Source organism: Myotis myotis, unplaced genomic scaffold, assembly GCF_014108235.1.
Source record: "Myotis myotis isolate mMyoMyo1 unplaced genomic scaffold, mMyoMyo1.p scaffold_m19_p_17, whole genome shotgun sequence".
Taxonomy (NCBI): Eukaryota; Metazoa; Chordata; class Mammalia; order Chiroptera; family Vespertilionidae; genus Myotis; species Myotis myotis.
The window spans coordinates 19,834,384-19,859,628 of NW_023416321.1; the positions used below are offsets into that span (position 1 = coordinate 19,834,384).

The 25,245-nt window shown below is 42.0% G+C and overlaps 1 protein-coding gene across 2 annotated transcripts in view; it reads left to right on the forward strand.

Moving 5' to 3' along the window:
• The first annotated feature begins 256 nt into the window (after positions 1 to 256).
• The window catches only part of KANSL1 (KAT8 regulatory NSL complex subunit 1), a 164,912-nt gene continuing 139,923 nt past the window's right edge, over positions 257 to 25,245 (forward strand). The window contains exons 1-2 of one of the 2 annotated variants that reach the window (XM_036340097.1): positions 257 to 363; positions 1,933 to 2,071. The gene's annotated coding sequence lies outside the window, so the exon portion shown is untranslated. Of the gene's footprint in view, positions 364 to 747; positions 879 to 1,932; positions 2,072 to 25,245 lie in introns of those variants that run through there. The other variant, XM_036340098.1, reaches the window with a different exon arrangement.

Genomic DNA, 25,245 nt, shown 5'->3' on the forward strand with positions numbered 1-25,245 from the left:
GGCCAGGGTTGGGGGTGATGGAGAAGAGGATCTACAGGAGACTTAGGTAGAGGGCTCGGAGCGGCCGACCGGTGGGAAGCTCTGTCAGGATGCCTATTTCTGTCCTTCCCACCTCCGGCCTCCGTTCAGTCCTCGGATTCAAATGTCTCTCCTTTCCCAAAGCGAGACAGAGACAGAGAGATACACAGAGACAGAGACGCCGGGGCACCAGCATCCTCTCCCCCTTCTGTCCCGCCCCGCCGCTCTGACGGACATCCGCCACCAGCCAATACCGCTCACGATGTGCTCTGGAAGGGCCAATGAGAGACAGAGGAGGGCGGAAGATTCCCCGCCCCCACTTCTAGGCTTGGTTGAGCCGTGCAGGTAGGTCCGGGGCCCGGGGAGCCGCCGTTGGCACTGGTGCCCCGGGGGGTGGGTGCCCGAGTCGGTAGAGGTGATGGTGGGGAAGGGGAGGCGGGAATCCGAGGGGGCGGCCCGGCCGGGAGGCGAGGGGCTGCTGGGCCCGTGGAGCGGGCGCCGCCGAGGGCCCTGGAAGCGGCTGGGCTGGGGGAGCGGAGACGCGTGTGTGGGGCATAGAGACCCCCGCCCCGTTCCCACTCCCAGGCCTGGGCCGCGGGGTGCCTGCCGAAGGGACGGGGGCCTGGTGCCCGGGGGCCGGCCGGGGCCGGGCCTAGGGCCGGGGGCGCCGAGGAGAGCCCGGGGCGCAAGGCCGAGCCGAGGTGGGACGGACCGACGCGGAGGGGAAGGGAAGCTGCATCCCGCGGGCCGCCCCTCCTGAGGGCCACGGCCACGGGCGCCCCTGCCCTGAGCCCACTCCCGCGGGCGCCCCCCCTCTAACAGCGGGGATGGGGCAGAAGGAGTCACCCCGCTGCGGGAAGGTGAGGCGGATAGGTTTGGGACCAGGGTCCGAGGTGGGGGGAGGGGTGGGAATCATCGGGCTGTCCCCTTTCTCTTCTCCCCATGCCTCCTGCAGTGGGGGTCCCCGAGGGGCCCCTAAATCCTCCTGAGACTTGGGTCAAGAGTCAGACTCCTTCCCCTTACCCCCCCCCCCCCCCCCAAAAAAAAAAAAATCCGATGAGCGTTAAGGAAAGTGATGGCAAGTCTTCCAAGCCGAAGTGACAAATGTATAGCAGGAACAAATCGACACCAGAACATTTTAAAAACATTTTTCTTTAGAAGATGAGGGTATTGTAGTCTTTGATTTTCCCGAAATTTATTTTATAGAGGTGGGTGCTGTTATTTTTGTTCCTATTCAGGCAAGCCTCCATTTTAAGCGAAGCAATAACTGGTTAAGCTGGAATTTTCATTCAGGCCTAGGATTTGAACGAGGATTCTGCGAGGGAGGTCATTTAACCCATCCTCCTACCTCCAGGCAAACTTGCCTCCCTCCCGGGTCGTCAAAATTAAGTTGTTTGGTTTGCTTTTAAAGATCTCTAGGAAAGAAGGGCCTTTTATTTGCTTGTAGCACTTCAGTCAAGCATAGGTTTTTAAGTAGAATGGGTTCTGAAACTTTAATAAAATTTAGGACAATGAGAGCGATCAGAGAGGTTTTCATTAAATAAAATTAAACATGGCAAAAGTCTTTTTTAGACGGTCAGTTAACAAATCACTTTCCGTAGTGTTTATGAAGTACCCTGGATGGATAATTATTTTTCTATCTGGGATTTTGGCTTTCTAACGATTTGATATTATCTAAAATTTTATATTATCTTAAATATGTATTACACATTGAATCCACTTCTTATGTAAAGTATAGTTCTCCATATATATGGATATACACATGCCCACAGTTGCTATTTTCCAAAGAGGACTGTTTTGTACTTCTCTTTGGGATGGTGAGGCAGTAGTACTTCAAATCTCTGTCCACATAGCTTAAACTATTTACTCATTCTTCATCATTTTTTTAGTCTAAATGAAAGTCTTCTCTTTCAGATACCTTCTTGAAACAAAACATTTTTCCACCTGCTCATACTTGGTGACTGAGGGATTACTAAGACTCCCTTCTTGCTCATTTTTGAGTATTGTCTGAACTACTCCTGACACTATGAATGCTACTCGGATGCCTCTTAAGGTAAGATGTGTTATTTTTAAAATTGAAGGCCTAATTTATTTTTTAGAATTGAGAATATTCTAATTCCCAAATTTGCAATTCTTTAAGCCTCTTGCCACTCAAAAACTACTATTGTGTTTGCTTCCTAGGACTGATTGGTTATTCCTTACTTTGTTTTTTTTTTAGTTTTATTGCTTAAGTATTACAAAGAGTATTACATATGTCTCCTTTTTTCCCCCACCCTTGACAATCCCCTGGCCTCCCCTATCCCCCAGTGTCTTATGTCCATTGTTTCCTTACTTTGTATTGCTCCTTTTCTTGGTTATTGGAGTTAAAATATTAGTGAAGTTCTCAAATTAATTTGCATTACATATATATGTGTTATTTTTTTAACTTTAAGTTATGACAACCCACATAGTTGTAAAATTCTGCTCCTATCTAAGTAGGATGGATTGGCAATTCCGACATCCAGGTCCACTTTCAAACAAGTACTTTAGAGTCATAGGTACTAGGGTGTGACCCACTCTTGCCAATCTGTAGCTGATTCATGTGTTACAAAAGATGTGTCATTAACCATTTGTTTACTCTGAAACTTCATATCATATAGGATATAAGAACATTCTAAGACCAGTTGGTTTATGGATACAACTCTGTTGGAGAGTTATCATGCTGTTTCCTAGTCCTTTGTATGGGAATGAATTTACATTATTTTTCTCAACAGGTAGCACTTGGTGCCAAGTTTCACTTCACAGGATAAACCTCTTTTGGGCAGTGTGGACAGATGATCTTTTATTTTTTCAAATATATTTTTATTGATTTCAGAGAGGAAGGGAAAGGGAGAGAGAGAGAAACATCAACGATGAGAGAGAATTATTGATTGGCTGCCTCCTGCATATTCCCCACTGGGCATGTGCCCTAATGGGGAATCGAACCCTGACCTCCTGGTTCATAGGTTGATGCTCAACCATTGAGCCTCGCTGGCCGGGCAACAGATGATCTTTAGATGAAAAAACCACTCATTGGTACGGTTTTTCTCTAGTCTCTTGGCTGCTTTCAATTTCTTGTACATAGATGGCCAAAGGACACTCCATTGAGACTAAACAGAGGGGCCGAGTTTAAGACATACGTAGGGAGGAAAATGGGAGGAAGGATGGAGAGAGAAAGACAAGGAGTAATGGAAACCCTCCACCAGCTTCACCAGCTGGCATAGGTTGCCTTCCTTTGGAGCTGGATATTAGTGTAATTAGATAATTTGTTGTGTGGTAATCTTTCCTGCAGAATTCCAAATTAATGCAGTGAATAAATCAGAGAATAATGCAATCTGTGTAAACGAAGTATTTGGACTGTTGGAAATCTTTAGGTAAATGCATACTGAGTTCTCCATATTTGTTTATGTTTCAGCTGCTATTGTTGGATAATGAGGCTTATTTTAGTGTAAAGGAAGTCAAAGTCACACAGTTTTTCCAGTCATTCTCCCTGTAGAATTGAAGCAGTTGCAAGGGGAACCCAACCAGAAGTCCTGACCCCTTAGGAATTGGAGGACTTTGTGCAAGAGTATTATTTCTCTTTGGTACTGAGAATTTATCACCAGGATCTGGTGACTTTTGTTATCTTTAGGATACAAAGGACTGTCAGCAGGTACTAGTTCCCTAAAACTCAAGAAAATTTGGATCAATATATTGGATTTTATTTTACAGTCACCTTGTTTTTTTTAAAAATATATTTTATTGATTTTTTTTTTTTTTTTTACTGAGAAGGAGGGAGAGGGATAGAGAGTTAGAAACATTGATGAGAGAGAAACATCGATCAGCTGCCTCCTGCACACCCCCTACTGGGGATGTGCCCGCAACCAAGGTATATGCCCTTGACCGGAATCGAACTGGGACCTTCAGTCCTCAGGCCAACGCTCTATCCACTGAGCCAAACTGTTCAGGGCAGTCACCTTGGTTTTAATTAATGTATTAGGTACATAGAGTCCTGCTTTTTTTTTTTTTTTAAATATATTTTATTAATTTTTTACAGAGAGGAAGGGAGAGGGATAGAGAGTTAGAAACATCAACGAGAGAGAAACATCGATCAGCTGCCTCCTGCACACTCCCCACTGGGGATGTGCCCGCAACCAAGGTACATGCCCTTGACCGTAATTGAACCCGGGACCCTTGAGTCCGCAGGCCGATGCTCTTATCCACTGAGCCAAACCAGTTAGGGCGAGTCTTGCTTTTTAAGGTATATATGCTGTTTAAGATTTTTACCTCTAAATCTCTGAACCTGAGTGTTTAATATACAGTTGGCCCTGTTAACAACCCTGGGGGTTAGGGGCACTGCTTCCCCCCCCCCCCCCCCCGTCAAAAATAGCTAATGACTTTTGGCTCCTCCAAAACTTAACTACTCGTTGTTGACAGTATTACTGATAAAAAATAGTTGATTAATACATATTTTGTTTGTTATATATATTATATGTTTACAATTAAAGGAAGTCAGAGAAAAGAAAATCATAAGAAAAATAGTATTTATGGAAAAAAACTCTAAACAGTTTAAACTCATATTGTTCAGGAGTCAGCTGTAGTTTCACTGTAACCCCTGAAGCTGTATCAAAGACTTCTGGCTTGGTAGGAATACAGAATGGAAGTTAGAGCTCTGTACTGTATGAGTTACCACTTGTTAACTACTCAAGAATGTAGTTATGTGGCTGCCTTAATTTTATATTCCCTGCTAGTGCAAAACCTCTTCCTAATCTAAACAAATGTTTTATTTGATAACATTTTCCTCCTCCTTTTATTACTTAAAAAAACTTATGAATTAAGTTTGATCTGGGCAGGAGAAAAAGCACTTTTTTGGGGGGAAGAGGATAGCATTGAATTTACAGGATGGAAAATAAAAAAAGGAGGGAGAACTTTATTCCCTTTTTTTAGTTGTAAATATCCTTACAATGTTTCTGAGATGTATTTTCAGGTTATAATTATTTATTTTTTAAGTAAAAAAAAAAAGGTAGTCTAATTAAAATGGAGCCAACATGTTCATTTTCTTTAGTTTTTATGTGATTACCTTATTTCAGCATGAACTCTAAATGCATTACCTAAATGTTAGGCCTGAGTATATGCTTATTTCCATGCTTCTAGAAAGTAGTGCCAATATTCACCCTTTTCACAAGCCAAAGTACCAAAGGAAACCTAAGTTACAAAGGAAAATCAACTTCAAACAGCAACTCCTCAATTGAAGGCATTTTTGTTAATTAGACGTTCCAATGGAAATTATTATTATTTTTTAAAAATATATTTTATTGCCGAGGCCGGTTTGGCTCAGTGGATGGAGCGTCGGCCTGCGGACTGAAGGGTCCTGGGTTCGATTCCGGGCAAGGGCATGTACCTGGGTTGCGGGCACATCCCCAGTGGGGGATATGCAGGAGGCGACTGATCGATGTTTCTCTCTCATCGATGTTTCTGGCTCTCTATCTCTCTCCCTTCCTCTCTGTGGAAAAATCAATAAAATATATTTAAAAAAATATATATATTTTATTAATATTTTACAGAGAGGAAGGGAGAGAGATAGAGAGTTAGAAACATCGATGAGAGAGAAACATCTATCAGCTGCCTCCTGCACACCCCCTACTGGGGATATGCCCGCAACCCAGGTACATGCCCCTGACTGGAATCGAACCCGCGACCCTTCAGTCCGCAGGCCGACGCTCCATCCACTGAGCCAAACCGGTTTCGGCCCTATGGAAATTATTTACCGCTTTCTGTCTATATCAGGGGTCTCCAGCTTTTTTATTGGTAGCCATGGCTAAGCAATATCAATGAAGTTTGCTGTTTCTAGGTCCAGTTTTCAGGGTTAGGGTATGGGTGAGATGGGAGAGGAACAAGGAGGAGGAGAATTGGATGAGTTGGAGAAAAGAGCAAAATGAAGATGAGGTGGAGAGAATAGATAGATGGTCTTTGGTATGTGATACGGTGCCCCCGTCAGTTGTCTCAGTTAGCTCTGGCTGTTCTGTGTGCTAGACTGAATTATGATGAAAGCAAGTAAAAAGTATTCTTGACAAACAAAAGGACAGAATTAAAATATAATTCAATATGATATGGAAAGGTCTCCCAAGATATAGTTAGGTGATAAAAGCAAGATGCAGAACAGTGTGTATGATGTGTTACCTTTTGTGTTTTTTTGAAGAAAGAAATGCAGAAAAGAAAATTTGTATTGGCTTGTATATGCATTAAAAGAAACTTTAGAAGAATAAACAAGAAAATGGTGACATTGGTTACTTGTTAAGTCTAGGGACTTTGCAGGCAAAGGACATTGTGGGAAGGAGAAATCTCACTATATTATATTTTTTTATACTTTTCTGTTTGTATCAAAATAAAAAAATTAAATACAAAATTTAAAACAAAACAAAACAAAAAACCCAGTATCTCAATCCTTACATTTTTTTCTTCTCCTATGTCTGGAAGTTAAGGAAACAGTAAGGGGCCACAACTGAGCACAAACAACCCTTGACCAATGGCTGAAGGGGTACATGTACATGTACATGTTGTCCTGGGATCTTGAAGAATTTTGAATTTATAGATGTATATTTCTAATACTAAGTTATAAGGCCAAGCATTTAAAAATTTCACCTGCTCTTAAAGTTTAGTATAGAAATATTTTTATGTTTTTTCCTTCAAGTTGGCAAATTAGATACACTATCATGGTTCTTGGTTGTAAGATACTGGGCAATTTCTTAATCTCTCTGATAGGGCCCTCCTTTGTATTGGTAATAATATTTATTTCAGAGCATTGTTGTGTATGTTATATTGGTAAAGGACTTAGTGTCTGGCTTAATGAACTATTAATAATAGTTCCTTTTAGCCTAGTGATAAGTGTCGGGGCTGTGGCTGATTTTGGGCAAGTTCCTTAATCTCTTAGAGCCTTGATGTGTCCTCATCTGTAAAAAGGGTATAATTATAATATGTAGATCCTGGGGTAAACCTGAGTTTCTTGATGCCAAGTGCTATCTAATAACACTTTGTATGTGCTCAATAAACACTAGCTGCTTATTTTCTTCATGACACCTGCTTACCGGGGCTACTATAACAAAGTGCCACACACTGAGTGGCTTAAACAACAGAAATTTATTGTCCTTCAGATCTGGAGGCAGAAGTGTAAGGGCAGGGACATGCTCTCCCGTTAAGGTGCTAGGACAGGATCTATTCCAGTCCTCTCTTCTAGCTTCTGGTAGTCCCTTGCATAACTCTAGTCTTTACATAGAGTTCTCCCTATGTGTGTGTCTTTGTGTTAAAAAAAAATTCTCCTTTTTAAAAGGACAACAGTCATATTGGATAGGGCCCAACCTAATGACTTCATTTTAACTTTATTACCTCTGTAAAGACACTATCTCCAGCTAAGGTTACATTCTGAGGTACTGGGGGTTAGGAGTCCAAACTAACTTTTTTTGGGGGGGGTGGGGGGTTTCACAATTCAACCCATAGCAACATCCAGTAGCTTTGTCAGCCCCAAAGATGTCATTTATCATGGGTGGCACACCCTTAACACCTATACATAGAAAATGAAAATTTTGGTGAAAATTGGTAACATGATTTTAAGAACTAGATTATTATTATTTTTTTTTAATTTATCTTTAGTGTTGAAAGTATTACTGATGTCCCCCTCCCCCCCAGTAGGTTATTTCTTTAGGTTTTTTATGCACTTAAGCTTATGTATAGATTTTTGTTATCATTGAAACTATAGATTTATATAAAATTGAAACTTTAGAAGGTAAGATTATTCTCTTTTTTTTGGTATCAAACCAATCTGATTTGAAAAATTAGGGTCAAGATTACAGTCTTTCTCTCTCTCTGTCTCATCCTTTGTAGACATTGATGGAACCTTGGGATTTCCTTAATCTGTAAGAATTAGGCCAGGTATCTATCTGTCTCTAAGGGACTTGGGAGGTAAGGATACCAGTAATATGGAATTAATACCCCTTTCCCTGTGTGAATAAAGAGACATTTTACATTAATCAGATGTCATATTTGAAAAAGCTCGAACATTTGGTTTCAAATTACATTGGGATAGGCAGTAGGGATCACCCTAGAAATAGCAAGGCCTTAAGGAAGTTGCTCTGGCCTGACTGATTTGGCCAGCCCTCTACTTGTGTTCCCCTCCTGTCTGTGTTTAGGATAAAATTCAAACTTTTCAACAGAGAATATAGACTCCTGATGATCTGGCTGCTGATGACCTTTCTGTTTTATTTTTATTTATTATTATTATTTTAATTTATCTTTATTGTTGAAAGTATTACAGGTCTCCCCTTTTCCCCCACATCGACTCCCTCTTCCCCACACCCACCCCCCTAGGCCTTCACCCCACTGTTGTCTGTGTCCATGGGTTATGCATATAAGTTCTTTAGTTAATCTCTTCCTGCCTTGCTCTGTTCTGTTTTTATTTGTATTTTTTATTTTTTTGTTCTGTTTTTAAATCATGCCTTTCACCACTGGCCTGTATGCACCTCTCCTGAAACTTCTAGAGTTAAGACTTAAAAAAGTTATCATTTAGGTGAAAATCTTTTCAAAAGTTATTTCATGCCTGTCTGCCTTAAAGAAAGCACCCTGAGTGAAAAATTTTTTTCTTCACATTTTATTTTTATTATTAAACTTTTACTTTGTATTGATTACAGAGAGGAAAGGCGAAGCAGAGAGAGAAACATCAATGATGAGAGAAGCATTGATTGGCTGCCTCCTGCATGCCCCAGGCCCTCAACCCAGGCATGTGCCCTTGACTGGAATCAAACCTAGGACCCCAGGCTGGCATCTACTCAGGGCCCAAACTGGCTAGGGCCCTGAACAAAATTTTATCTTTTAGTAGCAATTCAAAGTTATCAAAGATCCTCACTATGCCCATCAGTTATTGTATTGTGTGGAAATATAATGTGTCTTTGGAGACCATAGAATGTATTGTATTAGTGGATTAGTATATACATCCTATATAATAAAAGGGTAATATGCAAATTGACCGAACGGCAGAATGACCTGTCGCTGTGATGTGCAGTGACTACCAGGGGGCAGATGCTTAACACAGGAGCTGCCCCCTGGTGGTCAGTGCGTGGGAGTGCCGCTCAGCCAGAAGCCCAGAAGCTGGGCTCATGGCTGGCGAGCGCAGTGGCTGTGGCAGGAGCCTCTCCCACCTTCTGCAGTGCTAAGGATGTCCAAATGCTTGCTTAGGCCCACTCCCCACAGATAGGCTGATACTCTCCTGTTCTTTCCTCTGTTTTAATGCTTTCTTTCTGATAGGCTAGAATACCAGCAAATAAAACTTGTATAAATTATTTGCCAAAGAAGAGTAAATAGATCTTTAATGATGGTTAGAGGGACTTTTCTGTGGATAAAATACATGAAGAATGACAGGTTTTTGGCAGCCTGATGCAAAATGATACGGTTTTGCCTATGTGCATTTTATGGATGGGAAGGGTTCATTGCTTTGCTCAGATTTTTTTTTTTTTAATTTTATTGATTTCAGAGAGGAAAGGAGAGGGGGAGAGATATAGAAACATCAATGATGAGAGAGAATCATTAATTGGCCGCCTCCTGCACAACCCCTTCTGGGGATCGAGCCTACAACTCTGGGATATGCCCTTGACTGGAATCGAACCTGGGACCTCTCAGTCCGCATGCCGACGCTCTATCCACTGAGCCAAATAGGGCCTTGCCCTAACCCGTTTGGCTCAGTGGATAGAGCGTCGGCCTGTGGACTGAGAGGTCCCAGGTTTGATTCTGGTCAAGGGCATGTACCTTAGTTGCGGGCACATCCCCAGTGGGAGGTGTGCAGGAGGCAGCTGGTCGATGTTTCTCTCCCATCGATGTTTCTAACTCTCTATCCCTCTCTCTTCCTCTCCATAAAAAATCAATAAAATATATATATATATAAAAAAAAAACAAAAACAAATAGGGCCTTTACTGAGATTTTTACAGTAAAATCTGGGACTGCTCTAGATATGTACATGTTATAAAATTGCTTTGTCAGTTGTTCTCAGATTTTTTCTCCCTATTTTTCCATCCTGGAGTGAAGGAGTTTATAGTATTAGGTAATTTTGTTAGAACTGTGTGAAGAAAGACCATTTCACTAGTCCTGAGACAGTGCTGACCAGGCTGAGGCAGAGTACAATTGGTAGGGCTGGAGTGAGGAAGGGAAGTTAGGTAGTTGGCCAGAGAGCAGCTCTGGGCATTATTGGCTGGTTTGCTCCAGAGGACAAAGGGACTAGCCATAGTAAGTTCTGGAAGCTCAGGGAATACATATTTAGGTACTTGATTTGAAGAAATTAAAAATATTATCTTTTTTAAAAATTATCTTTTTATTTTGAACCTAGTGATTTTAGTTTTTGCTAGTCTTTCTTTTTTTTTTAGAAATCATCTTGTGAAATGTTTGCAATCTAGACCATACTTGAACGAGTGAGACTTGAATAAATCAGATGAAGTGAAAACAGGAGTAAAATAATTCAACAAAAAATATAAATTAAGGTTGTAACTCTAAAAGCATCTTACTATGGGGGCTTCTTCAGAACTTAAACACCTGCCTTGATTGTAAAGGACCTGCCCTCCCCCAATGTCTTTCTGTCTAAGGTCATAGAGCAAACAAAGCCTTATCAGGAGGACTGTCTTCTTGGGCCTATCCCTGTCCTTGCTTTTGTCTCTTCCTATATTAGGCCCACCTTGGTCTTTTGAGTTATTTTCTTCCTCCTTGTAGGCATCTCTGGCAGACAGTTGTTTCTTCCCAACCAGTTTCAACCTCTTATTTCCTGTTGGCTCTTGTCCCTCAACTTATAAACACACTCTAGTCTTTCTCACTTTTAGGAATACAAAACCCTTAAACCACATCCCTTAGTCCCCATCTAGCTTCTACCCATGTGTTCCACTGAAATTGCCCTTACAGAGTTATCCCTGTTGCCCAAGGTAAGAGGATCCCTTTCTGTTATTACCTTGTGAGGCCTCCTTATATTTCTTTTCATTTCTTTTTTAAAAAAAATATATTTTTTTTATTGATTTCAGAGAGGAAAGGAGAGGAAGAGAGAGAGAGGATCATCAGTGATAAGAGAGACTCATTGATCAGCTGCCTCCTGCATGTGTCCTGACTGGGAATCGAACTGTGACCTTCTGGTTCATAGGTCCATACTCAGCTACTGAGCCACACCAGTAGGGCAGGCCTCCTTATATTTCTGACACTGTGGACCATTCCCTCTGGCTGTGGTGGTGGTCCCTTCTGGTCTCTTTCTTGTCTTAATTTCTGAGAGGCATTGTAGAAGAATGAGACGGAATGTGGAATTTGGAGCCAGGCTCCTAGATTCAAATTTCAGCTCCTCCACTTATTGTGTATATCTTGAAAAAGTAATTTAACCTCTCTGTGCCTCAGTTACCTCATCTGAAAAATGGGAAAAATAATAAGATAATATAATAACACCTACCTCACAGGACTGTTGTGAGGAGGAAATGAGTTAGTACATCGGTCACCAACCTTTCGAACCTCACGGACCACCAGTGGTCCACGGACCACCAGTTGGTGACCGCTGAGTTAGTGCATGAAAAGCACATGGAAGAGTACCTGGCTCACAGTAAAGTATAAATGTTGTGAGTGCTGGCTCTTTTTATCATTTTTGTCATTTCTGACTCTCTCAGTTTTCTTTGCAGTCTTTTTCTCTTTCACATCAGTGTTTGCCTTACTTTGGCTCTCTCCCCCTACCCTGTCCAGTTCCTGGGGGACATCTTAGACATGTTGTGTCTCATTCGCCATCCATGCACTGATGATTTGCAAATGAATTTTTTCCAGCTACAGTCCCATACACACAGCTGTCTCCTGGACATCTACGTGTGGATGTCCTTTGTTCATTTCAAAATGACCTTAAAGTTCAACCTCTTCCTATCTTCATATCCCAGTGAGTGGTACCATCAGCCATCTAGTCATTTAATTCCTTCTTATGGCATAGTAGTCACCATGTTCTTGAGATCCTAGCTCATAATGTTTCCCTAGTCATCTACACTTCTCCCTTCTGAGTTTAGACCTTGGTCACCCTTTGCCTGCATGACCTGCAATCACCTTTTGATCATTCTCCTTGACTGCCTTCCAAGTTGCTGTCATTGTAAAATGTAGATCTCATCATATGATTATGTACCTCCTCCCCCGCAGCTTACCTGGCTTTTGAGGTAAATGTCAGATGCTTTTGCCAAAGCACCCAGGCCTTGCCAGATCATCTCTACTCCTGCTTGAGCACTCTGTACCCAGCAGTGCTGAATTGCTTGAAGTTTCTTTTGTGCACCTTGTTGCTCCTGCCTCTGGGCCTTCACACAAGCAGTTGCCTCTGTTTAAAATGGCCTCCATCCTGTTCTAGAAAGTAACAGTGGTGATAGTAACAGTGACAACAATAGCTGATACAGCTTCATATGGACCCAGGCGTGGCCTTTGAGTGTGTGTACATTCCTAGTATTTCTCTTGTACAGTGATTGCAGGTTTTCTTCTCTCACCCAGCTAGCTAGTCTTTAAGTTCTTTGAGAGTAAGGGCTGTGTCTTGTCTTTTATTATCATTGCTTGCTGTCTGATGACACTTAGTAAATGTGTAATGAATAGTCTGAGGACTGCTTTGCCCAATCTGTGGAGTACATCTTTAGGGAGGGGACAGTGGAAAAGCTGAGTTAGTTACATCCATTCACCAATCCTGACTTTACCCTTTGGAACTATAGGATCCAGTCTGTGCAGTGTAGCGTGGAATAAGGCAAGAAGGTGTTTGTTTGTATTTTAATAATCTTCCATTGAATAATGAAGGGCATAGGTGTTTTTGCTTTCTTAGTGAGGACCTGTTTTTTGACAACCCAGTGTCATCTGCTAGCTACAATATTTTCACATTAGTTAGAATAAAGTATAGGGAAATGGATATTAATTAGGTTTGTGATGTTCCAAGCAGGTAGTATATTTGGCAGTGAACTGATGGTAGAATTCCTTGTGAAATTAGTTTTTATACATTAGTGATCAGGTGTCCCCTCTCTCCTTCTCCATCACAGATGTGTTAAGTATGAGTTTAGACACATAACATTTTATCTTTTATCACTGTGTGTTTGTAGCAACAGTCTAGAACAGCTGTGGACAAACTACGGCCCGCGGGCCGGATCTGGCCATTTGAAATGAATAAAACTAAAAAAAAAAAAAGCCCATACCCTTTTATGTAATGATGTTTACTTTGAATTTATATTAGTTCACACAAACACTCCATCCATGCTTTTGTTCCGGCCCTCCGGTCCAGTTTAAGAACCCATTGTGGCCCTCGAATCAAAAAGTTTGCCCACCCCTGGTCTAGAAAATGGACAAGATTGTAGTTGTAAACTATTGTTTTTTTAAATCTAGGTCTTGATCATGGTAGCAAATTTTTGGCCAGCAGGGTGAGCTAAAGTCACTTATATGTGTCTCCTCAACTGGTTTTCGAAGTTTGTCACAGCCAAAAGAAAGAAAAGCCTTACTGACAAAGAATATGATCAGAGTTCACAAAGAAGAAATATAGTCGTTACCTTGTTGCCAATAGAATTTGCAATCCCTCCCCCCTATTTTGCATAGAACATCATATTGTCTTTTAGGGAACATTTTTTTTTTAAAATATATTTTATTGATTTTTTACAGAGAGGAAGGGAGAGAGATAGAGAGTTAGAAACATTGATGAGAGAGAAACATCGATCAGCTGCCTCCTGCACATCCCCCACTGGGGAAGTACCTGCAACCCAGGTACATGCCCTTGACCGGAATCGAACCTGGGACCTTTCAGTCCGCAGGCCGACGCTCTATCCGCTGAGCCAAACCGGCTTTGGCTTTAGGGAACATTTTATAGTTATTCAAAAATTCTTTTTTGACTGGAAGCTATGAATTCTTTAGGTACAATTTAGATTTTTAAAAATACATATATTTTTATTGATATCAAAGAGGAAAGGAGAGGGAGAGAGATAGAAACATCAATGAGAGAGAATCATTGATCAGCTGCCTCTTACTGGGGATAGAGCCTACAACCCAGGCAGGTGCTCTCAATCAGAATTGAACCTGGGACCTTTCAGTCTGCAGGCCAATGCTCTATCCACCGAGCCAAACCGGCTAGGGCACAATTTAGATTTTTTTTTTCTGTAAATGCCTTACTTTTCATTTGTGCATGCTTAACACCTGTCACTTCCCTGCCTGCAGTATTTTAGCCTCTTGTATCTCAGTATGTCTTCAAAGTAAAATAGAGTAAGAATTAGAAGGCTTGACCTTATGTTGAGTTGAAATGTGCATCTCTGCAGTTTCCACTTTGGGCCTAATTTGTCTATACAGGAACTGCGTAGAGCAACTACTCTAGTTTCTCTTTTGCTCCACAGCCCTTCTGCTATTTAGACAACTTTCATGCTTGCCAAAGTATTCTCTAAGCTGAAGAAAAACCACCTAGTTTTTCCAAATGTCTCTCATTAGTGTACTTAAAAATCCTTTTCACCTCATTTCTCTTATTTTTCACTATCAGGGAACTCATCATTACATCTACAAAATGGAGAATTCTCTGTATATCTCTCATGTAATTTATTAAATTACTAAATATAGCATTTCTAAAACAATACCTAAGATCAATCTTCTGCTTATATTTCTTTATTTGGGAAAATGCCATGTATCCACCCATTAATTTTCTGTCTAACTCATGCTCTATGGTAAATATTTTCAATTTTGGGGTCACTCAGGTTTTTATAGATTTTATCAAGGCTTTTATAAAAGCCCACATAAATTATATTCACGTACTTACTTTTTCCTCAGAAAATTTGGGTAGACTGGTGTGGTGAGATTTTCTCTTTTAGAAGCCTTGTCTTTTTCTCAGAAGATTATTCATGCCACTATGTATTCTGATCTCTACTAGAGATTTGCCAGTTTGACTGATTTGAAGCTCACAGCCAGAGCCCTTCTCTTGAATAGATGGGAGTTTTTGTTCATTTTGTTCAGTAGACCTTTATTGAATGCCTGAGTATGCAGGAGTAAAGCCAGAAGCTGGGTAAATGTTGATAAAGGACACAGATCCGGATTCTATCCTCCTACCTAGGCCTATAGGAGGTCACTCCCCCTCATGTGACTGTCAGCAGTAGGTTTTTCCGTGAAATTTTTTAATGTTATACTTAAGTTCTTTTAAAATTCAGAGAATGCTTTGGGACTCCATAACTACCTAATAGCTAACTTATTAGTTTGGAAGCATCTTGTTTATTGAGTGATGAATTTGATTCCCTGTCCCTGATTTGTATATTTTAAGAATAATTTAGTAATAGGGTATTCTTTCTCCTATCTTCTTCAGTAAATATTTAAGCAAAAAAAATAAAATAAAATTCAAGCAAATTAAAGTTGGGCCTATCAGCTGTCTTGCTTTTATCACTGTTTATACCCTACTTATCAAATGACTCATCCAGTAATTATTTGGCATCTGGATTTTTTATTTTTGGTGCTGAAACCCAGGATCATCTGGCTTTTTATATACTTAAGCTTCCTCTTGTGGCTTTGCATTTTCTTGCAATGTTTTAATTATTTTGCCTACATAGGTCTTAGTGCTCCTGATCAGTTACAATTTATGGTGTTTTATTACTTTTCTGCATTTTTGTTTATCTTAACTATTTTGAGAAAAGTTGTTTTCCTCCTCCTCTCCTGCCCGCCCCCCACATCCCTCCTCCATCCCCACACTACTTAGCAATTCAAAACTTATGGTTGAGCACCTGACTTTTTTATTTCTTGCATGGAGTATTTTAAACTCCAACTCTAAGCTTTGTATTACACATTTGCTTTTTAAACATAATTTTAATTTTATCTAACTAAAGTCTAGATTTTCTTTCTTAAAATTGGGTAACCATATATTACATTTTTAGTTTTTCCTGACTTACAGAATGTTGGTTATGCATTTTTTGTTTTTTTAAAAAATATATTTTTATTGATTTCAGAGAAGAAGGGAGAGGGAGAGAGAGATGGAAACATCAATGATGAGAATCATTGATCGGCTGCCTCCTGCAGGCCCCTACTGGGGATTGAGCCCACAACCTAGGCATGTGCCCTTGACTGGAATTGAACCCGGGATCCTTTAGTCCGCAGGCCAAGGCTCTATCCACAGAGCCAAACCAGCCAGGGCGGTTATGCGATTTTTATGTCTATTACTAGTAAGTCATATATGTCAGTTTCTCATTATAATTTAGTACCAAGTTCTGTTATATGCATATGTCTTAGTAGGTTCTAATTTATTTTTTGAGATGCGATTTATTTTATTATTTAAATTTTTGTATGAGTTCCCTCCCAAAAAAGTTTTGGGTTGTTAAACACATAGATTATTGAACCCTTCATTATTGTTATTGTAGTTTTTTTATGTTTTTGAATTGATGAGCTTTAAGTTCAAAGGAAACGTGATTTAAGTTAGTCAAGCTCTCCTGTTTTCTACATGAAGAAACTAAGAGCAGTAAGGTCATTTGCCCAAAGTCACAGAGCTACTTAGTGATAGAGCTAGAACTTGAATGTCAATCCAGTATTACTCATATCAGTCTAATGATTACTGGGTGCTAAACTAATACGCCAATCACATTTATATGGGACCATATGCAATCAATTGTTGATTTATGGGAGAAAAATGAAATGAACAATCTGGATTGGAAATGAGTTGACTGATCATCATATTCTTTCTTGTTTAGCACATATTCTTCCTCTCAAATCCTGTATTTGTGGATCAGGGTGCCATCCTTATAATTCGGATAGTGCTGGGGATGATAATGACAAATTCTTTCTCTTTGACTACCCTTTTATAGAAGGCTTGCCAATCATCTGTTATAATTCTTCAGGGGGAGTATAATATTATTGCTTTTGTTGAAGCTTTTAAAATACTGATATATTCCAGTCCTATCTCACTGAAGATAGGATTTGTGTTTTTTAAACTCTTCACTTACTGATGCCCTAGTTTTGTATCATTTCTATAGATGACTGATTGTATCAATTACATGTTGAGTCTTCCTCATTTCATTCTCACAAAGTAGAGTAACTTCAGTTTGATGAGAACCTAATCTTTTTTTTCCCTTTTTAAGTTAAAAAATGTTTTTCTTGCTCTAGCGGGTTTGGCTCAGCGGATAGATTGCCGGCCTGCAGACTGAAGGGTTCTGAGTTCGATTCTGGTCAAGGGCATGTACGTTGGTTGCAGACTCCCGGCCCTGGTAGGGGGCATGCTGGAGGCAGCCAATCCATGTGTCTCTCTCACATCAATGTTTCTATCTTTTCGTCTCCCTTCCACTCTCTCTAAAAATCAATGGAAAAAAATATCCTTGGGTGAGGATTTAAAAAAAGAGATGTTTTTCTTTTCTTTTCTTTTCTTTTTTTTTTTTTTAAAGGTGGGTACTTTTTTTTTTTTCTTTTAAATACATTTTATTGATTTTTTACAGAGAGGAAGGGAGAGAGGGATAGAGAGCCAGAAACATCGATGAGAGAGAAACATCGATCAGCTGCCTCCTGCACGCCCCCTACTGGGGATGTGCCCGAAACCAAGGTACATGCCCTTGACCGGAATCGAACCTGGGACCCTTCAGTCCGCAGGCCGACGCTCTATCCACTGAGCCAGACCGGTTCTGGCGAGATGTTTTTCTTTATAGTAATCTATTATGCTGCAAAATTTCATTTTTGTGAATATGTATGATGTGCCAGGTATTTCCAATGTATAGTTACATTTTTTTATACCTATATTTTGAGGTATCACCAGTCCTATTTTTTATTTCTTTATATGAACAGATTTTTATTTAAAAAATTTTAAACTATGGCAAATATCAGTCTTTTCTTATATATACTGCTGGCAATGAGTTTGCAAGTATAACATAAAGGCAAATTAGTGCTCTGAGGTAATCTCTCAAAGGGAAATACTAGTAAATAGCAGAATTATGGCATGCCTTCTGACATTTTCACAAGTGGCTCAGCATTTTTTTTCAAAGTGAAATTGTTTAGAAATTAAGTATTTTGAAATCATTTTTTACAGCTTTATTGAGATATATCATAAAATTTACCCATTTAAAATAAACATTTTTAGTGTATTCACGAAGTTGTGCATTCATCAGCACAATCTAATTTTAGAACATTTTTAACATCCAAAAAGAAACCTTATATCTATCAGTAATCATTCCCTATTCTCTTTTGTCCCCCAGCTTCTGACAAGCACTAACCTACTTTCTGTCTCTATGATATGCCTACATTGGACATTTCATATAAATGGAATCATATAATATGTGCTCCTTTATAACTAGTTTCTTTCACTTAGCATGTTTTCAAGGCTCATCTGTGTTGTAGCATATATATCAGTACTTCATTCCTTTTTATGCCAAGTAATATTCCATTTATATGGATATTCCCCATTTTGCTTATTCATTAATCAGTTGGTGGACATTTGGGTGTTTCCATCTTTTGGCTATTATGAATAATGCTATAAACATTATTGTGCAAACTTTTGTTTGGATACCTTCTTAAAAATATATTAAAAAAAAATGATTTTAGAGAGAAAGGTGGGGGAGAGAGAGAAAGAGACAGAGAGACATTGATGTGAGAGATACATGGATGGGTTACCTCCTGTATGTGCCCAATTGGGGATTGAACATACAACCTAGGTATTGAACATATGACCTTGTAATGCACAGGACGACACTCCAACCAGTTGAGCTGTGTTGGCCAGGGCTGGATCCCTTTTTAAAAATATATATGTTTTTATTGATTTTATTTTAGAGAGAGAAGGAAGGGAGAGGGATAGAGAGAGAGAAACATTCATCAGCTGCCTCCTGTACACCTCCTACTGGGAATCCAGCCCCTGACCCAGGCATGTGCCCTGACCAGGAATTGAACTGAGACCTCCTGGTTCATTGGTCAACACTCAACCACTGATACACCCTGGCTGGACATTTCTACATATTTTATTCTCTTTGATGTTATTGTAAGTGGAATTTTAAAAAATCATTTTCATATTGTTCATTGTTAATGTATTGAAATACAATTGATATTTGTATAGTGATCGTGTATCCTATAACATTAATGGATTTTATTATTAGCTCTAATAATTAATTTACAGGTTCCTTAGGATTGTCCATATATAAGATAATGTCATGTACAACTAGAGGTAGTTTTACTTTTTCCTTTGTAATCTGAATGCTTTTGTTTCTTTTTCTTGTCTTATTGTCCTGGCTAGACTCTCCAGTACCATGTTAAATAGAAGTGGTGAGAGTAAACATTCTTGTTTTGTTCCTGTTCTTAGGGAGAAAAATATTCAGTCTTTCTTCATTATGATGTTAGCTGTGGGTTTTTCATACATACCTTGTATCAGGTTGAGGAAGTTTCCTTCAGTTCCTTGTTTGCTGTGTAATTTTGCCTTAAAAGGATGTTGGATTTTGTCACATACCTGTTTGTATTGAGGTGATTATATAGTTTTTATCCTTTATTAATATGGTGTCTTACATTAATTGATATTCAGATATTAAACCAACCTTGAATTCCTAGGATTAACCAGTTATCAAAGGTTATGTTGCTGGATTAACTTGCTAGTTTTTTTGTTGAGAATTTTTACATCTGTATCCATAAGGTATCTTGATCTATAGTTTTCTTGTAATATGTTTTTCTGGTTTTGGTATTAGGTAATAATGTGATCTTGCCATCATAGATATTCTAGGAAGTGTGACTAGTTTTTCCTCTTCCCTACATAGAAGGATTTTTTTCTTCTTTATTTTATTTTATTATTGTTGTTTTTGTAATTCTTTATTGTTGAAAGTATTACATATGTCTCTTTCCCCCCCCCGTTGACCACCTCCAGCCCACCCCCACCCTTTTTTTTCTTGGTACCACAGAAGATAAAATTCAGCTATTTTATTTATTATTTGTTGTTCTGCTACTTGAAATTAGTTCATTTGCATCTACATTCGATGGTGGGAATTAATCTGGAGTCTGGCTGAAAGTACTGAATACTGTGTTCCATTATTTTTGTCATTCTCATTCAGAAGTGAAAAAAGATTGCTGTTAAGAAAATGATATATGATAAGTGAATGACAGAGATGAGATGGACTTTAGCATTTCCTGAATTTCAGTCATGTTTTCAGTACCTTGTGGTCTCATTAATATTACTAGAGGCCCGGTGCACAAAATTTGTGCACTCGGGGGGGGGGGATCCCTCAGCCTGGCCTGTGCTCTCTTGCAGTCCGGGAGCACTTGGGGATGTGGGGAGGGGGCCTAAGCCACCAGTCTGATATCCTTAGCGCTGCAGCGGAGGTGGGAGAGGCTCCCGCCATCGCTGCTGCGTTCGCCAGCTGTGAGCCTGGCTTCTGAATGAGCGGCGTTCCCCCTGTGGGAGCGCACTGACCACCAGGGGGCAGCTCCTGTGTTGAGTGTCTTCCCCCGGTGGTCAGTGCGCATCATAGCGACCGGCCATTCTGCCATTCAGTCGATTTGCATATTAGCCTTTTATTATATACTAGAGGCCCGGTACACAAAAATTTGTGCACTGGGGGGGGGGGTCCCCTCAGCCCGGCCTGTGCCCTCTCGCAGTCTGGGACCCCTCGGGAGATAATGACCTGCTGGCTTAGGCCTGCTCCTGGGTGGCAGAGGGCAGGCCCAATCCCTAGGTACAGCCCCTGGTTGGGATCAGAGGAGGGTCGATTGGGGAGTTGGGGCGCTGCCCCCTGTCATGCACAGAGCAGGGCGGATTGGGAGGTTGTGATGGCACCCTCAGTCACGCTCAGGGTAGGGCTGATTGGGGGGTTGGGGCATCTCCCCCTTTCACACTCAAGGCAGGGTCGATGGGGAGGTTGCGGCGCCACCCCGTCACGCACAGAGCAGGGCCAATCAGGGGGTTGGGGAACTCCCCCCTGTCACTCACAGAGTAGGGCCGATAGGGGAGTTGGGGCATCACCCCCTGTCACACACAGAGCCGCAGGGAGATCAGGGGGTTTGGGCGCTGCCCCCTGTCACGCTGATCCCGGTGCCGGGAGGCCTCGCGGCTGTGCTGATCCCAGTGCTGGGAGGCATATTACCCTTTTTTTACTATATAGGATAGAGGCCTGGTGCACGGGTGGGGGCCGGCTGGTTTGCCCTGAAGGGTGTCCCGGATCAGGGTGGGGGTCCCCACTGGGGTGCCTGGCCAGCCTGGATGAGGGGATGATGGCTGTTTGCAGCTGGTCACACACCCTTCAGGGTGGGGGTCCCCACTGGGGTGCCTGGCCAGCCTGGGTGAGGGGATGATGGCTGTTTGCAGCTGGTCACACACCCTTCAGGGTGGGGGTTCCCACTGGGGTGCCTGGCCAGTCTGGGTGAGGGGCTGAGGGCTGTTTTCAGGCTGGTGGGTGACTGAAGCTCCCAAATTCTCCTTTTTTTCTTTTTCCTTTTTAATTCTGGGCCAGCTTTAGCTCTGACTCCAGCTCTGAGGCCTCTGCTGCTGAAAGCAGGTATCTGGTTTGTTTGTGTTCTATAATTGAAACACTGTATCAACTCCAGCTCTGAGATCCCGGCTCACTGAAAGCAGGTTTCTGGGGTTTTGTTTAGCTTCTATATTTGTAACTATGTTTCAAACTGCAAGCTCAGAGGCCGGCAAGGCAGGCGGGGAATGTTGGTGTCCTCCGTCACTGAAGCAAGCAAGCCTCATGTTAGTTTCAAGCTGCCTGGCTGGCAGTTAATTTGCATATCGCCCTGATTAGCCAATGGGAAGGATAGCGGATGTACGCTAATTACCATGTTTCTCTTTTATTAGATAGGACTAGTATGTTGGGGTCCAGCCCCAGCAGGTCCAGGGGTTCCCAAAGGTGTGGACAGAGTCAGTGAAGAAGGAATGACACAAAGGCAGCGTTTAGTTGATCAGCAGCCTAGCCAGGATGTCTAGCCAAGTTCTGTCCAGGTTTTCTCGCTAGGTTCTCCAGCCAGGTTCTGTGTTTTTTTTTTTTTTTTTTTTAATATATTTTTTATTGATTAAGATATTACACATGTGTCCTTGTCCCCACGTTACCCTCTACCCCCCCCCCCCCCCGCTCATGCCCTCACCCCCCCGTTGTCCGTGTCCATTGGTTAGGCCTATATGCTTGCATGTAAGTCCTTTGGTTGATCTTTCCCCCTTACCCCTACCCTCCCCTACCTTCCCTCCAAGGCCCGACAGTCCAATCAATGCCTCTCCGTCTCTGGATCAGTCCTTGTTCATCAATTTATGTTGTTCATTATATTCCACAAATGAGTGAGATCATGTGGTATTTATCCGCTCTCCAATTCCATCCATGCTGTGGCAAATGGTAAGAGTTCCTTTTTCTTCTTCCTCTTCTTAAAGAATACCTTTCAGCATTTCATATAATGCTGGTTTGGTGGTGATGAACTCCTTTAGCTTTTTCTTATCCGTGAAGCTCTTTATCTGACCTTCTATTCTGAATGATAGCTTTGCTGGCTAAAGTGATCTTGGTTGCAGGTTCTTGCTATTCATCACTTTGAATATTTCTTGCCACTCTCTTCTGGCCTGCATGGTTTCTGTTGAGAAATCAGCTGACAATCGTATGGGTACTCCCTTGTAGGTAACTGACTGTCTTTCTCTTGCTGCTTTTAAGATTCTCTCTTTATCTTTTGCTCTTGGCATTTTAATGATGATGTGTCTTGGTGTGGTCCTCTTTGGATTCCTTTTGTTTGGGGTTCTCTGCGCTTCCTGGACTTGTAAGTCCATTTCTTTCACCAGGTAGGGGAAGTTTTCTGTCATTATTTCTTCAAAAAGGTTTTCAATATCTTGCCCACTCTCTTCTTCTGGTACCCCTATAATTCTGATGTTGGTACGCTTGAAGTTGTCCCAGAGGCTCCTTACACTATCTTCATATTTTTGGAATCTCTTTTCTTTTTTCTTTTTCGGTTGGGTATTTTTTGTTTCTTTGTATTTCAAATCTTTGACTTGATTCTTGGGATCCTCTTGTCTGCTGTTGGATCTCTGTAAATTATTCTTTATTTCAGTCAGTGTATGCTTAATTTCTAGTTGGTCCTTTTTCATGTCCTCCATGGTCTCACTATACTTATTGAGGGATTCATTAAATTTATCAGCGGTTTCCATAAAATTCTTGAAAAACCTTATAAACGTGGCCTTGAACTCTATATCCAGTCGTTTGCTTTCCTCCATTTCTGCCATTTGTGACCTGTTTCTTTGTCTCCGCAGTTTGGCTGCTTCCCTGTGTTGATAGAGTGGCCCTGTGCGCCAGGTGTCCTGTAGGGCCCAGTGGCTCAGCCTCCCCCGTTACCTGAGGTGGACACTCTTGGTGCACTCTTGGTGCCTTGGTTGTTGTAGAATCACTGGGAGGAATTGACCTCCAGGCCAATTGGCTGTGAGAATCAGCTGTGTCTGAAGTGGGAGAACTTCTGTGCTGAAGACACCCTTCTGGGGCAAGACTTGCTTCAGTGGGGCTTTGGTGCTCACAGAGTCTGCACCCTGAGTGTGTCCCTTATGGATCTGAGGAGTTGCAATCTGGATGGTCCCCCTCTGACCACTGGGTACAGTGGCTCCTGGATCTAAGGAGGTCCTAATTCAGCCTCTGCCTGAGGCCACACAGCAGGAGTCATGAAGAGGCTCAGCTGTGAAGCAATGCAAGCCGCTGTGGGGCCTTGGGCCTTCTCTTGGAAGTTCCGGGTCTGCCTGGCTCGGCTGCAGTTAGGTACATTCACATGCAAAAGCCTCTGCCGCAGCCTGGGTGGGGCGGGGTCTCAGGGAATCAAAGGGCGGAGCAAGCAGCTATGGCTGATTCTCCGCCCAGCCCTAATGAGTCGCGCGTCTCAGTGACCCGGTAATTGCTGCAAGCACCTCTGAGGGAAAGCCGCACTCAAGTTTGCCCGCTGCCCGACAGACCAGCTTCTCCCCGTATGAGTCCTGGGTCCCCAGAGACTTCCCGGAACCGGAGTTCAGAGCAGTCGGGAGCTTGTAATTCAAAAAAACAGCCGCGTCCTCAGGTGCCACCCCCTTTCCGCGTGCGCGCGAGCCTCTGCACTTCACCTCCGCAGCTCCTCTGGCTCTCCGTGTGCTTTTCTTTCCTTCTAGTTGTAGAATTTACACTCAGCCAGCCTTCCTGTTGTTCTGGATGATGTCCGCTCTGTCCTTGGCGGTATTTTTCAATTGTTGTGGGAGGCGGCAATTTCCCGGTGTTTATCTTTGCCGCCATCTTAGTTTCTCCTCCAGGTTCTGTGTTTTATTGTCTTATTACATCTGTATTTATACCAGTTGATTTTAATCGTATCAATTTCTATTCCAAAGGTTAGGGCGTTTCTTATCTCCATTCCAGGGAGTAAAGATTATGTAGCTTAATTGTGATTGTTCGTAGTTAAAGTGATTAACTACCCGCCTGGCACTTAGTTAAGGGGTTTTATTCCCTCCCTAACTTCAGGGAAAAATCCCTACCTGGGGAAACAAACTTTCTCGGAGAGGTGACCTTGGTTAAAACACATAGCTCTAAGAAGGGGAGCAAACATATTAAGAACAGTATGCCATATACGCCAGGTACCTTGAAACATATGCTGTGCAGATGTTTCTTCCCTGCAGCGACTGTATCAAGCAGTGAGGATGGACCAGCTTCCGGCACTAGTAGCCCTGCGCAGGAATCCACGCTCCAGTAGCTTGCTACTGCCCTCCTGTAGCTCTCTGCCTGTTGCCCTGCCCTCCTGTAGCTCTGTCCGACCTCCCCCCCCCCTTGCAATCTGGGATCGCTGGCTCCTAATTGCTCACCTGCCTGATCACCCCTAACCAGTCTAACTGCCTGCCTGATTGCCCCTAATTGCCTCTGCTTGCCAGCCTGATTGCCCCCTAACTGGTCCCCTGCTGGCCTAGTTGCCCCCGAACTGGTCCCCTGCCAGCCTGGCTGCCCCCTAACTGCCCACCTGCCAGCCTGGCCCCCCACAACTGTCCCCCTGCTGGCCTAGTCGCCCCCTAACTGCTCCCCTGCCCGCCTGATTGCCCCTAATTGCCTCTGCCTTGGCCCCCGCCACCGTGGCTTTGTCCAGAAGGAAGTCGGACGTCCGGAAGATGTCTGGTCGACCCGGTCTAATTAGCATATTACCCTTTTATTAGTATAGAGCAGTGATGGTGAACCTTTTGAGCTCAGCGTGTCAGCATTTTGAAAAACCCTAACTTAACTCTGGTGCCGTGTCACATATAGAAATTTTTTGATATTTGCAACCATAGTAAAACAAAGACTTATATTTTTGATATTTATTTTATA